Source organism: Crocuta crocuta, unplaced genomic scaffold (assembly GCF_008692635.1).
Source record: "Crocuta crocuta isolate KB4526 unplaced genomic scaffold, BGI_CrCroc_1.0 scaffold41, whole genome shotgun sequence".
NCBI classification, from domain to species: Eukaryota; Metazoa; Chordata; class Mammalia; order Carnivora; family Hyaenidae; genus Crocuta; species Crocuta crocuta.
In genome coordinates, this window is record NW_027529428.1 from 529,601 (window position 1) to 544,885 (window position 15,285).

The window sequence follows — 15,285 nt, forward strand, 5'->3', positions numbered from 1 at the left end:
AGCCTTTTACTTGTCTATCTCAAATTCCAGTCACAAAGGCTTCACATTTTCAGAGATACACCAGAAATTCTTTGCAATAATGATTTCTAGCAGTTGGTATTTTGGTAAGATCCTAGTCTTGGCCATCTTTAAGTAAACAATTACATTAATTAAACATCCAAAGAATTTTAAAAGCTTAATTTAATAAATAAATTTTATTTATGATATTTTGAATTTTATGCCTCTGCAAGGTGTCCTCAGAGTGTACAGCAAAGCCAAAGAAGAGTAAGTTTCTGAAAATGCCACTATCACTACCAACAATAGCAGCAATAATACATTTCATCTTTTAACAGGTTCTTAAAAGGAGCCAAATTAACCAAGTCTGTTGTGGAAATCAGTCATTGAGATAAACATTTCCTGCTACCATGACAGATTTCCAAAAGTTTTGCTCCATTATCATTGATCACTTTATCTGGTTGTCAGTTTAGGGTACTTGGTGATAAAAACTACAGTACCTTTCCTGTCTATGTCTATATACTTTTTAGTATTGGCACCAGACTCTGTCTGCCAGAGCAATTCCATGGAGAAGATTAATTAGCCTGGTTATGACTCCAGAAGGTCTGTTCAAAGAGACAGATCCTTGTATAAATAGGGTTAACCCCTCAGAACTTACTGGAACTTCACCATTTGCTTTGCATCTTACTGGAAGTATGTTCTTCAGAGGCCAGAGGAGTGTTCTTTATATCTACAGGAACTTCTAACAGGAAACTACTTTTTGTTTCTACTTGGAGAAAATTATTCCTTAGGTTAATAGGATAAGGAAAGTGAAATATAAGGAAAAGCATAAAAGACTCTTATAACCCATTGAAGTGAGTCCTTTCCCTTGGATCCTTAATATTTATCGGTATTTGACATGTGCTGGAGGTGAGCTTTGCTTGGCAATTAATTTTGTCCCTCCCCCCCACTGCTCAGCAGTACTTTTTTATAAATGTCTCTTCAGTCTTCTTGGAAACACCAGGTATCTGTTGGGAACAGACATGTAGATATCATAATCTAGGGCCAGTTCACATTATAGACTTCCAAAGGAAGAATTCTCAATGATTTAAGTGTTATAGATTGGTATAATCACTACAATCTCCGGGAGTCATGTGTGAGTATTGCTGGTGTGTTGCATGTATGAGGGACTCAATATAAAGAATTGGTTTTCAATTGAAATACCTTAAATTATTCATAATACAGTATACCCACATTTATTTGTTTGTTTATTTAAATCCAACATATAGTATAATAATAATTTCAGGAGTAGAACTCAGTGATTCATCACTTACATATAACACCCAGTGCTCATCCCAACAAGTGCTCTCCTTAATGGCCATCACTCATTTAGCCCGTTACCCCACCCAACACCCCACCAGCAACCCTCAGCTTGTTCTCTGTATTTAAGAGTCTCTTATACAACACCCATACATATAATGTGTGTGTTTACAGAGTGCTTACCCACATATTATTTCATGTCCATGTTTATAACGATTCAATGATTTAGGAAGGTAGATATTATTTTCACTTTATTTATGAAGAAACTGTCTTCAGGGGGTTAAGTGCTTTCTAATCTCAATCACAATCATAATCATAGTTAATAATGAGGATGATAAATGGACAAAATTTTTCCAGTGATGGCTAAATGTATATATTTAGCTGCTTATTTGACATATTTTCTAGTATATCTCTTAAGCAACTTAATTTTTCCAAAGAGAATTCTTGATTCCATCCCAAAGCCTTTCCTCTGTATTCACCAGTCTTCAAAAGTAAACAGCATCACCATCCTTGTCTTGTGTATGTTAGAAATGCAAAAATCATTCTTGAATTTTGTTTCCTTTCTAGCAGTCCCTCGCATCCAAACCATAACCATTGTATGAGATTATGTCATCCATTCCAAAACTTGTTTTCTTTCCGCTGTCACCGCCAGTACCCTAACTGGACTACCACGGTTTCATGCCATGCTACATTGCATGTAGCTTACTCTTACCTTCTGTCAGTTCTCCATGCAACAACTAGTGTGAGCAAATAATATGTAAAGTGGATAATGTTCCACTCCTGTTTAAAAACTTGCCATGACTTCACATTGTTTTTGGAGTGTAAAATCTGTATCCTTTCTTCTCATTTACATGATCTGGATCTTTCCAAGCTCATTTTGTGCCTCTGTACAGCTTGCTCATTATACCTTATCTACTGTAATCTTTCTTAAAGTTTCTTAAACATGCTAAGTTTACTCTAGAACCTTGGTACAGTCTGTTCCTTCTGTCTGGAATATTCTTTACAGGGTTGGCTCCTTACTATCTTTAGATCTCAGTTTCAATATTACCTTTTTGTAGATGCCTTCCATAAAAACTTTAACCTAAAATACCTTTGTTATGTTATTTAATATTTTCTCACCTTTCATTTCCCTTATAACATTTATCACAATTCACATTTTTTAACATATTTGTGTTACCTTATTTCCTGGATTTTGAGCTCCACCAGCGCACTGGCTTTGTCTTTCTTGTTTATCATTCTATCCTGAACTCTTAGCACACTGTCTAACACATACTAGGTACTCAGGTACTCAAGTACCCAAGTCCTTGAATAAATGAGCCATTTAGTTCTTAACAATGGAAAATTAAGGTATTTTGAGGTGAGTGTTTAGCCCAACACAACGTGAGGACTTAGTGACTGGATCCATACCTTCCTTTCTTAGCATTGGAATTAGTTGGAGAGTGATGTAAAGGTGTTGGAAATAGTTTCTTGAGCTTTTCATTCAGGTATTGGGTGAGGCTAGCTTCATTTTAGGCTAAATGTTTGATTTAGTTAAGTAAAATGTTATGACTCTGCAGTTGAGATTTAATCAAGATAGTTTATTTCTGAATAATAGGACTTTTTACTAATTGCACATTACACATTCCTAATGACTAATAAGAATAACATAAACCATGAAGGAAGTTTATTAATAAAAGTCACAGGTTTTTAAAGGATCATTCTGTATGATCAGTCTGGGAAGGCATAATTTTTTAAAAATGTCTGAGTGAGCAGTGCCTTTTCGTTTATGTTCTCTCATCTGAATCCTTCTCCTTTAGAGCTTGTAGGAATCCCTGCTGGGTCCTTCCAACAGAAACAGAGCTTATTCTCAAGGGATATCCCATGACAGGGCCAAACCCTTAATAGCAAGCCTAGAATAGATGTGGAGATATAGGAGAACACTGAGGCAATGTGTGTTGTGCTCTAGTCTTACACTTATATTTCTAGCCTGCATGGCACCTTGCACATGGTATTTCTCCGTGTAGTCAACAATGCTCTTCCCACTGAGAATTCCCTTTACGGGGCCAGTGTGCCTGTCTGCCACTTCTGTAAAGGTGGGCTGCAGACAACTCAGAGCTGTACCTGTCTTGGGCTAAGAAGCTACCTCATCTAAAACTGGTTAGGAGGTATGCTTCCTGCCACCCCCATCCCAACTGAGAGCAACCCATCGTGAATGACCGACATACGAGGGTGAAAAAGTCTAGGCTCCTTGTTCAGGGTGGAACAGCTCTGTGGTGCTATTCATGTTCCAGAGTTCCCTGTGGGAGCAGACAAAGGCAGACTTCAGCAGAACTGGCATCTTGGCTTCTCCCGTGTCATTCTTTCAACCCCCCCCCCGTTATAGATTTTACCTGCAAGTGTGTCCCCTATATTGCTATATAATCACTTGTGTAGTACACACTGTCTCAGACTTTTTTGATTCCAGGGAACCTGATATAAAGCACTTAGTATTTGGGAGCAGTTGTAAATGAAATGATTTGAGGAATTCTCTTGGTCGCTTAGAATACAAACCTCTCCATTACCATGCCCCTAGGTACTAATGACAGTCCCCAGGAATGGGGCACACAATAAAGTTCTTGTTTTGGATTTCAGCCTGGTCCATCCCAGCTGTTAAAGGGATTGGTACTGTGTACTTGACAACATGTCAGTCCCCAGGTAGAGTAGAAGCAGAGTGGGATAACTTAGTAGTAAGTTATCCCTGGCACCTATTGATTTCAACATTCCTATTTCATTTATCCCCAAAGAAGTCCATCTTGTAAGAAAATAATATAATAATATATAGTGTCCATTTACATGCTGCCTCTTTGGTTCTTCTCTTCCTTTTCTCTTTCTGGGTTCATCTTTTTCTGGGACTAGACACATTTCTTCTCATATTTTATTATATGAGTCTGAGCAATTTAATCCTAGAAATCCTGATTTAACCCAGAAGAAGTTGAAGAGCCAGAGAATGCTCCTTGACTCAGAGAATCTTATGAAGTATAGTGATAAAACACTGTTCCAGGTTGAGCTGGTCGGGAAGCAGACTCAGTGGAAATGAACAGGCATGAGGTTGATTTGGGAGTGCTCTAGGCATCTGAAGCTGTGAAAAGGAAGAAGAGGAAGCAGGATTGGGCAGAGGGAGAAGTTGAAAACCAATGCATTTTCAGTGGAAACCTCAGCCAGCCCACGGGGAGCTTTGAAGCTGGACTGATCCTTAGAATCATTTTGGCTTGGGCAAAGGAACAGAGCCTTCATAACAACCTCATCAGTTGTTCACTGGATGTAGGCTGCCTGCAAAGGGGGTGATCTTGAGCATCATCATCAGAGGCAATCCTTATATGGGGCTGACAGTTAAGGGCTGTCTGCCTTTCAACATTACCAGTACTGGTGGACTAGAGCACACATCTGGGCTGTGCAGGTATATGTGTGCACTTTTGCATGGAGGGAGCTCTGGGACAGATAGACCCTTGGTCTATAGCTCTAGGATTTACTGCATGTGGCCTGCAGCCTCTCAAAACATGCTTGGCCCCGAAGCCTGTCTCTAAGAATGTGATTGGAAAGCTCATGCAGGTGGGATAGATGTTGCTCTTACTGCTGAGTTATATGGTTAGTTGGGGGTGAATTTGAGTAGAGGCTTATTTCTCTGGTGCCTTCTAGCAGCTGGTCCAAGAACAAAATAGAGTTGTTTGAAGTCCTGCGAGCACTATTAGAGGATGGTGTTTTTGTAACATAAGATCATGAATTCTATTCCTAGTATCATATGATTTAAATTTAGCTGGAAGCTGGATTCGCTGTGTGTCTTGACCACATATCTATTAAAAGAAAGCCCTGGGCTACAAGAGGAAGGCTTATCACAGCTTCTCCCAGTGTTTTGGAAACCTTGAAAGAAGAAAGAATATTTGGGAAGTGAGAAACATAACAGAAATTTGAGTAGAGATGCGACACTTAGAGTCAGGAAAGTTTCAGTAAAAACCATCAATTAAGTGATTTGATCAAATATAAGACTTGAAACACTTTGTATTTTTATATTTTTATAAAGGTTTTATTTTTTAAGGTTTATTTATTTATTCATTTTGAGAGCGAGAGAGTAAAGACAGGGGAGGGGCAGAGAGAGAGGGAGAGAGAATCCCAAATGGGCTTTACACTGTTGAGAATGGGGCTCCAACCCACATACCGTGAAATCATATGACCCGAGTCAGCACCAAAGTTGGATACTGAACCGAGTGAGCCACTCACTCTCCCCAAACATTTTGTATATTTATTTTAATTTTTTAAAACATGGATTTTTCCTTTTGGCTTTGTACTGAGAAAAGTATGTCTAGAGTTAGCATCCCTTTCTGTAAAATGGAAATGATAGATGAACCACCTATGATATTTCAAAATTAGGGGTTGTAAAGCACCTTACAAATTAGTACTTTCACACACAGTGCTTGGATAAATGGTACTTGTTTTGAGTAGCCTGTCAAGTTCAGTGGGATTTAATCTAATCTCCAGACTTCTTTAATCCCTTAACTGAACACCTGATAGACCACCACAGATATGAAAATGGACCAGTATGTTGCCAAAAACCTGAAAGGGGGTGTGTGTTCAAGGCAATTGGGTAGCACGTTTAGCATTAAGGTTTTCATAACCTTCTTAGTGATCTGTTCAGGAGAAACGAAGCTTCTTCACTTTAATTTAAGACAGTACCTTTAACGGTAAGTGACTCTGATAGAGCTTTAATCATATCATGACTTATAGCCCTGCTACTGAAACATGGTAGGAAGCCCTCGTTCCCAAGAATGGAGTCCCAAAAGGACCTTGAAAATTCTGGACTGCAGGGTGCCCTTGGAGATCTTGCATCAAGTGGGAAAATGCATTTGGAGGAAAGATGGTCTTGCCCTTGTGCATATCCATGTGGAGAACCAAAATAAAATGCTGAAGACCTAATAAGATTTAGCTTTCCAGCAATATAAATAATTTAATCAGATTAATGACATTGTTCTACCTGAGGGGTTCCATAATTAGTGGATTATTGAAGCCACATGAAAGTTATCTGCCATTAGCACCTGGAGGAATTCCTGTTGTCTTAGACTGTGGAATTGAATGATATGAATATTCCTGTCATGCAAACTGTAAAGATAATAAGCCCCTGGCATTTTGTAAGCTATATAAATCCACAGATTTCACATTAAATATTTAAGGCCCAGGAGGTGTTATTTGTTAGGATATAGATAAAGGTAGTTCAAATGCCTCAGCCCTTATTTTCCCTTTTGGGAAGCCTCTTTCTTTGTTGAAGGTACTTTTATACCTTCATTGTTGTGTATTCCCCATTTTCACTGGGATGTTGTTTCAATTCCTCTGGAGGTATTCTTTGGATTTTGTATGAGAAACATTCAAAATATTTTTTTTTACAGAAGAGTTGTCCTTTTCATAACAAAAAGGAAATTCATACCAGGAGTGTAAGCAGCAATAATCAAGTGGTATCTCAGTATATGGCATATGCGAGAATTCTGTGGGAAGATTATTTCATTACTCTGTCCCTAAAATATCTGAAAGCCAAGGTTTTTTAGCTTTGTATGTTCTGGTTCTCTCATTTATGTGTTATTTAGCTATGGGGAAAAAAAAAAGACCAGCCTGGAAAACCAGACCTATTATTTCATGTTTTATCTTTGTAAGACCTTTCATGTAAACTGAGTTCATAGATCAGAAATATAAAATACTGTGTGAGGCCATGTGTCTAAGTAGTTGGTATAGAAAACAGTCACCATAGTCTGTAGAGAGTTGGCAAAGCCAGTTGGGTAGTAGTAGGATGTGCTGCTGACCAGATAGGTTTCTAGATTAGAGCACTTCTCATTTAGTAAAGGTTAAGCTTTCTGAATTATTTAAGAGAAAATATCAGGTTACATCATATTCGGATGGGTAAGTTGAGGAGAGATGAATGAAGGAACTATTTGTAGACACCTAGGCACAGAGGATTAAGGGAGCCAGTAACCAATGGTACCCCATTCCAGGGTAGCAATAGTGGAGAGCCCTTACTGCATGCAGGCTTGTAGGCAAGAGGCGAGGAGGTGGTTTTCTGTCTCCTACAGCTGTGGAAGAACAGTGCCCAACAAGAATTAACGTGAATTATCTCTGTCAGCAGTGGACCCAACCTGCTGCCAACCCAAGGCTTGGCAGCGAAGTAGCTGGTGGAATAAATATCCCCAAAACTCTTTCTTCTTACCTTCCATGCTATTACTTTCCATTAACTGAACCTAACTGGAAGCCAGAGAACAGGAGAGCCTGCCGTTGCAATCCATGGATGCCAGGCTCCCAGGCCACAATGGGCTGAGAATGGATCAGAGGGGCAAATGGGGCTACATATTTAAAAATATTTAGCATTGCTGTTATGTAGGCAATGAAAGCATTTATGAGAATGATAGAATCTAATTAATTAATTTTAATTGAAGCACAGTTGACATACAATATTATATTAGTTTTAGGTATAAAATGTAGTGATTCAACATTTATATACATTACAGAACGATCACCATGATAAGTGTAGTTATCATCTGTCACCATACAAAAGTCTTAAAATATTATTGCCTATATTCCCTATGTTGTACTTAATATCTCTGTGACTTACTCATTTTATAACTTGAAGTTTGTGCCTCTTAATTACCTTCACCTATTTTTCCAATTTCCCCAGAGAATTATAGGATTTAAATAATGACATGTGCTATATGAAGTTACAGTATTACTATTAACTTAAATGTGAATGTATGTCTGTGTATGTATCACACACACACACACACACACATATATATATACATATATATACACATGTGTCTGTGTGTGTGTATATATATATATATATATGTATATAAAATGGTTAGTAATTGCATATACTTTGGAATATCACACCTGTTTCCTTAGAGAATTTATAAAATTAAAGCCAGTTAGTGGTAAGGGAATATTTCTGTCATAAATGCATTCAGAGTTTTATTTCTTTAGGCTGGTTCTGTATTATCTGCTGATCTCATGTGATGTGGTAGGACATATTCCTTAATAGCCTGTGCTGGAAGAAACATGACCTTATATCAGAGTTTTTATATTAATTAACAAAAATTCACAGTCCCTAATTTTGCAATTGCCCGAAGTTTATAGGTCAAATAAAGAGTTTTCATAAGTATTTCTATAGCCATAGCTATCTTTGTTTTTAATGTGTTACTGTTTATATCAGTGCAGTGCTAATATTTGGTGAGATTTCCTCTTCAACATAAGCCTTGAAACTTTTAGTTAGCTGAAGTTATTCCCTTCTATTATCTTTATTCTCTGCAGTGGAAGTGGAAGAGATTTTACACATATCCTAGCTTTTTGGGAAGGAGACGTGTTAAAAAATTATCTTAAGCAAAGTTCTACATTAAAAAATTTCCCTATTTTGCTGAAGCAATTGACTCTATACTTCCTTATATACATCTCTTGATACTCTTTTTTTACACTCCTTATATACTTAAACTTGAATATTGTCCTAGGTGTGTCATCTTTTAGTTTGCCCTTTGTCTATTTCATGCTCTCTTTCACATGGGGTATGCATTGTTACAGCCCCTCCCCTTTTTTTAAGAAGGAGGGAAAGAAGTTACATTTTTGCACAGTAGTAAAAGATTGCTCTCATTTTGTGTTACATTCCCAGGTTTCCTTGTGTGGGAAAGTATAAATACAGAAAGCTGAGGGTTAGTATTTGGTCTGCAGTTTCTTCTCTACAATTAAATTTACATCTTTGATACCATTTGCAAATTGTTCCATGGAGGTAACCACATAGGCAACATGGAGTAGTAAAATGCCCATTGAAAATTAGTATACTCTATATAGTTCACAGGAACAGCAGGAGAGCATTTGAAACTCCTAAAATTGCGAGATATGTTAACTGAAGAACTTTAAGATTGCCATATCACGTTAAAACTTTAGTGGAGATAACCAGTGACCTTGACATACTGAAGATGAATTGTAGTTTATATACTAAGAGGACAGCACAATTAAAAATATTTATGTAATTGTTCTTCAGAGAGCCCGGGACATTAGTGTGAAATTATAAATTACAAGAACTTTCAAAAAAGCAGGGAGAGGGGAAATTCTCAGTGGGGTGGTCCTGGAATTTATGTAGAATTGTTGCATCTTTGGCAAGTATGAAGTCACCATGAGGGCACTCTAGGCAACTGGGAAGTTACTGGTGGGCTGATAAAGCAATTGAGTTATAATGTGGGTCTAATTCTTCCCTCAGCAGCAATTGTAAGACACGTATCAGAAACTTATCACCTCCTTTTTCAGGAGACCTTTATCTAAATAACAAGCGAATGCTGTCTTTAATCTTCCTGGCGTCAGTGGTGGTCTAAATAAATCATTTTTAAACAAATATGTTTAAAACCTTTTACCCTATTTAAAATGATAGACTTGACTAAGTAAGTCCTTATCAAATTATAGTGGTGCCTTTTGCCCTGTTGCTGTCTCCATTAGGAACTCCTGTTTTTAGAGATTTGTAACTCAGATTTCCGTGAGCGAGGAAACTTGGCACTCAAGTTCGTGAGAGAGAATGACAGTTATTCATTATTACTTGCTTCTGTTTCTTTGTTTTAAGTGCTTTATTTCCAAACTGATTTATGGGAAAGCAAATGAAAGCTTGAAATAAATTTGGGGAAGCTATTTTTCTTTAACCAGTAGCTTGAGCTTTAATTACATAACTTAAGGATGAAAATTATGTACTACTGAGAAAATGTCCCCATTCTGTGCTAGACATGGGAGTATTTTCTGACCCTTGATTCTTACAATCAACCAAATTTCTGTCTATCCCCACCAATAAGATCTGAAGTCTTGTCTTTATAGTTCTGTTTGGCTTAAATCTTTCAATTCCCTCTGTTATTTATATTTTTAGATCCTGCTTTTTTACTCCTTAATATGTGGATAGAAAAATATTTCTACTAAATACATCTTAAATAATTTCTAGCAAGTAGTAATTTTGAGTTAAACATTGAATTATGTGAACCCTAAATAATGTGGAAATTATATATAAATGTTTATATACTATCCCTATTGTATAGGGGTCGTGGATTTGGTAAGACTGTCTAATGGAGCCAAGTACAATTTTACCTGGGAAGGTGATTCTTATCTGAGATTGTAAGTTAGATCAGAGGGAACATGCCAGAGGCAGAGCGAAAAAGGTGCTGACATGAAAATGGTCCAAGCCGAGTTGTAAATCATTAGGGGGTTAGTTAGAAACTATAGTGAAGACACATATACAAATGGGTGAAGCTGAGGGAGAGGCAGCATACAAAAAAGGAACTGTGTGGGGATAGGCAAATATTGATTGTCTGGGTGATTTTTGGAGATAGGGGCCACTGTTTATGGCTTGTTTTTATATGTATCAGTATGTATTTGTACACAAGTGAGCTAGATTCATTTAGAGCTATTAGTATGAGCTAGACATTCTTTATTTTACTCCAAACTTAAAATTTATAATTTTTATTGGTACGACTACTTTCTTTACATGGTGAGGTGCTATGCTTATACTGTGGCCTATTAGGGTGTGTGTGTATGTGTGTGTTTTCTGAATTTGTGGAAAGAGATAGTATATCATAAGATTTTGATTGAGTTTGTCAGGTAGTGTCACAAGTTTGTGGTAGGACCAGTGACAACAAGAGTGATTGCGAAGGAATTCACAAATTTAAGAGTTAGAGCAGGGCTGAGTTACTGGATCAATTGTTCTAACTAGGACAGCTAGAAAAATGGAACTAAATATTAAAAATATTGGCATGTTGGCAAAGGAAAAAAACAAAGCAGCAAAGAACAACTGCAGTAGAATATGGGGAGAGTTCAAAGGCCCAGGGAAGAGTTTTTGGCTGCTTTATGTCTGGGGCCATTTGCTTACTCTGGAGGGTGTGACTGAGAGACTTGGCAGTGCATGGATAGTGTCACATGAGGGGGCAGGAACTGGAGTCTAGGGTCGCCAAAGGGTGAGTTGAGAGAGTGGTGAGCTCTCACCACTTGGTGGTTAGGAATCCAACCGAAGTGCTAAACCCTAAATAAAGGGAACTTGAAGAAGGCCTATCTTTTGGGGACTGCAGCTTGGCTGTAAATCATTTCAATTTCTGAAATTAGAATGAAATGGATTCATATTGGTAGTTCCTCTAACTGCACGTTAAAGTTGAATTTAAATTCTCTCTGGGGGAAAATACATCATTGTATACTTCAGATTATTTCTAAAAACAAATTTGCAAATACAGTGCTTGGAAACAATACAAAGTAATTAAATAACTAAAGAAAATGTTAAGAAAAACAGCAGGAAAATAACTCCAGACAATATAAACAAACCCACTATAGTTTCCAGATATTGGGGGTTCTCAGATAGACATATAAAAGTAATTATTCTTGGAGTGCCTGGTTGGCTCAGTCAGTTAAGTGTTCATCTCAGCACAGGTCATGATCTCGCAGTTATGTGGGTTTGAGCCCCGCATCAGGCTCTGTGCTGACAGCTCAGAGCCTGGAGCCTGCTTTGGATTCTGTCTCTCTCTGTCTCTCTCTCTCTCTCTGCCCCTCCCCCACTCATGTTCTGTTTCTCTATCTCTCAAAAAGAAATAAACATTACAATCAACAATAGCCAAAGTATGGAAAGAGCCCAAATGTCCATGGATGGGTGAATGGTTAAAGAAGATGTGGTATATATATATACACCCCCACACACAATGGAGTATTACTTGGGAATGAAAAAGAATGAAATCTTGCCATTTGCAACTACATGGATGGAACTAGAGGGTATTATGCTAGCAAAATTAGTCCATCAGAGAAAGACAAATATCATATGACTTCACTCATATGAGGACATTAAGATACAAAACAGATGAACAGATGAACTTTAAGATACAAAACAGATGAACATAAGTGAAGGGAAGCAAAAGAATAATATAAAAATGGGGAGGGGGACAAAACATAAGAGACTCTCAAATATAGAGAACAAGCAGAGGGTTGCTGGAGGGATTGTGGGAGGGGGAGGGGCTAAATAGGTAAGGGGCTTAAGGGATCTACTCCTGAAATCACTGTTGTACCATGTGCTAACTTGGATGTAAATTATAAAAACTAAATAAATTATAGAAAAAAATAAACTGACATGAGAAAGATTTTAAAAAATGGAAAATAATTGTTCTTGGGGGGGGGGGTCCCTGGGTGACTCAGTCACTTACGCATCTGGCTCTCAGTTTCGGCCTAGGTCATGATGTTGCAGTTTGTGTGTTCTAGCCCCGCATCAGGCTCTGTGCTGATGGTGCAGAGCCATGTAAGCCAATATAACCTGTGAAAGGGTCTGTATAAGATCTCTCCCTATCTTGAATAACAAAAGTAATGAATACCAGGAAAAAAAGCCAATTTCAAGAAATCTGTGATCCATGTACACATGCTTAACTGTTGAAGATGCTAGGAAGAGTCCACAAATGTAGTCATTTACAAATACACAATTCTACCACTTGTACCACTGAATTACTTCACTTTGAGGTTTCTGTCGTCTTCCACAGTTGTTCTTCTGTCTTCATCTATTACTTTAGCTACCCTTATTCATTTCAGCTTCTTGGAAATTGAATCCAATCTTATATCCTGATTTGATTCCTTTTTTGTTTTCCAGTTTCATATCTGATTTGGCTGAGAAGTCAGCTATCAGCTTAATTATTGCTCCTTTACTCTCTTGTTCTCTGTTCATAAAACTTTTCTCTTTGTGCCTCGAGATGGATTCTTTTTATATATGCTGCTAAAATGGTACTTCTTGAATATGCAACTTGATGTTGATGTCTTTAATCAGATTTGGAAATTTGTCATTTGTTATCTCTTCAAATATTTATTTTTCCAGTTTTCCTTCTTTCTTTCAAGACTTCAATTATAAATATTTAAGATCTTCACTATATCACCTATGGCATCTATTTGCTTTCTGTATTGTCCATCTTTTGGTCATTCAGTATGCAGTATGTCCCTCGAATATTTTCCTCTAATCTACTTTCCAGTTTGTGAATTCTCTCTTTGTCTAGATCTAATGTGTTCAGGACCACATCCAATGAATCCATAAATTTGGCTTTATAAATTTAAGTTCTAGAATTTACATTTGGTTCTTTTTTTTAGTAGTTTCTTGATTTCTGCAAAAATCCTCAATCTTATTTTTATCTTCTCAAACATAACAAGAATAGTTTGGCTTTGTATTTTTTTTTTTTTCACAGAGCAAGAGCACAAGTGGAGGAGGAGCAGAGAAAGAGGGAGAGAGAGAATCTTAAGCAGGCTCCACACCCAGAGCAGAGCCCAACACGGGGTTCTATCTTACAACTGTGAGATCATGACCTGAACCAAAATCAAGAGTTGTACACTTGACCAACTGAGCCACCCAGGTGCCCCAAGAACAGTTATTTTTTTAAGTTAATTTATTCATTTTGAGAGAGAGGGAGGGAGGGAGGGAGGTGGGGAGTGGCAGAGAAAGAGAGAGAAAATTGGTACTGTGTCAATATTTTGCTATAAAAATGGGAATACTCTCCTCTCTCTTAATAAAGCCAATGACTTGTAACTGTATTCTAAAGAAAGTTTTCTCAACTGTCAGAGTGCTCAAGGCAGTCTCTTACTATTTCCAACAATCATTGTAAGAACAAACATGTTATATTTTAAGAATGTATCCCAATGTCATGCCTGCTTCAGGTCTTTTAACAACTCTCAGTTGCATCTAATTTCATCATATTTCCTATACAATCTACTTGATTTGATCCTGTCTGTTTGATATGAAGATAAAGAAAGCAAGCTTAAAGAAAAGATTTTGGCAGATGAAAAACCATAATTAATGAAGGTATTTATGTTGAGGCTTCAGGCAACAGGACTGCCAAAAGTTGTATCTGAAATTTGAGATGCCCCGAAATAAAGATAGACTCTGTGAGCATTTTCCAAATAGATCCAGTTCAGACAAGGACAAATGAGTAATGCCTGAACCAGTTGCAGAAAAAAGATCAAGAATTAGTATGACTATGTTACACTGACCCAGTCATGAGGAAATGTATGACTTAGATAATGAACAGATTCAGGACCTAGTGCATTTCTTTGGGTTTTGCTTCCTAAGACCTACGAGGAAGACTTTCCTACTTTGCATGGAAGCACATAGCAGAAATAAAGATGGGCACATATGAGTGTCTTAATTCTGTCCTATAGTTAATTGATTAAGAAAAAAATGAAGAGCTACTGAAGCAGATGACCCATTTAATATAGCATTGTGTGACCAATGTTTCCTTTCCGTAAATCTTTAATGCTAAAAGGGATCAACGTTAGAAACTGTTTTATGTTGATCGTTAAACTAAGTGATAATCTTTATAATCCCTTGGAATATAAATTCTGTGAGACATAGGGTGATGTGAAGTGGAGAGAAAAAGAAATTCAAGTACTCTTTGCAGGCTTTGGCTTTTTACCATCTGCTTGTTGATTCATTGGTCCCATTTCTTCCTCATCTGTTTATTTGCATAGCAGCACCAGCTGCCCCCTCAAATTTGAATTGCCTGACTTAATCAGACAGGCCCCTGATTGAGAACTGAGTTACAAATTGGCAGATGAATACCAAATTGTTTTTAATAAGACACAGAGTTCTGGGTGCTTTGTGCCTGTGCTATAACTGTTTGCTGGCAGCTACAATAACCAGCAGCCTTCCTTTCATCTTGAAGAGAAAGGCAAAAGGCATTCAAAGGAAGCCTTTGGATTTTGTACTCAGAATTTCCACTCATCTGCCTAATGTTCTTTTTTTTAATTAGAAGGATACACAAATGACTTAATTAATCAAGCCTGTCTTAGGGAATTATGCATTTATTAATGGTTTCTGCACTCAAGCACATTATTAAGGGATTTGTGCTAAGCACCTGACATAAAGCAGACTAATTTTGCTTGGTTTGCTTAATGTATTGAGAAACGGCATGTTGATCAGATTTCAAAACATTCAAGCTATGAACTAATGTCCTATTTAGAGGGTTTAAAAATTCAGTG

At 37.4% G+C, this 15,285-nt stretch overlaps 1 long non-coding RNA gene across 1 annotated transcript in view; it reads left to right on the top strand.

The window, feature by feature from the left end:
* LOC144227622 (uncharacterized) overlaps window positions 1–13,646 on the top strand; it is an 84,810-nt gene extending 71,164 nt beyond the window's left edge. Inside the window, exon 3 of the long non-coding RNA XR_013333965.1 lies at window positions 13,500–13,646. This is a non-coding gene — a long non-coding RNA (uncharacterized LOC144227622). The remainder of the gene's footprint in view (window positions 1–13,499) is intronic.
* The last annotated feature ends 1,639 nt before the right edge of the window (window positions 13,647–15,285 follow it).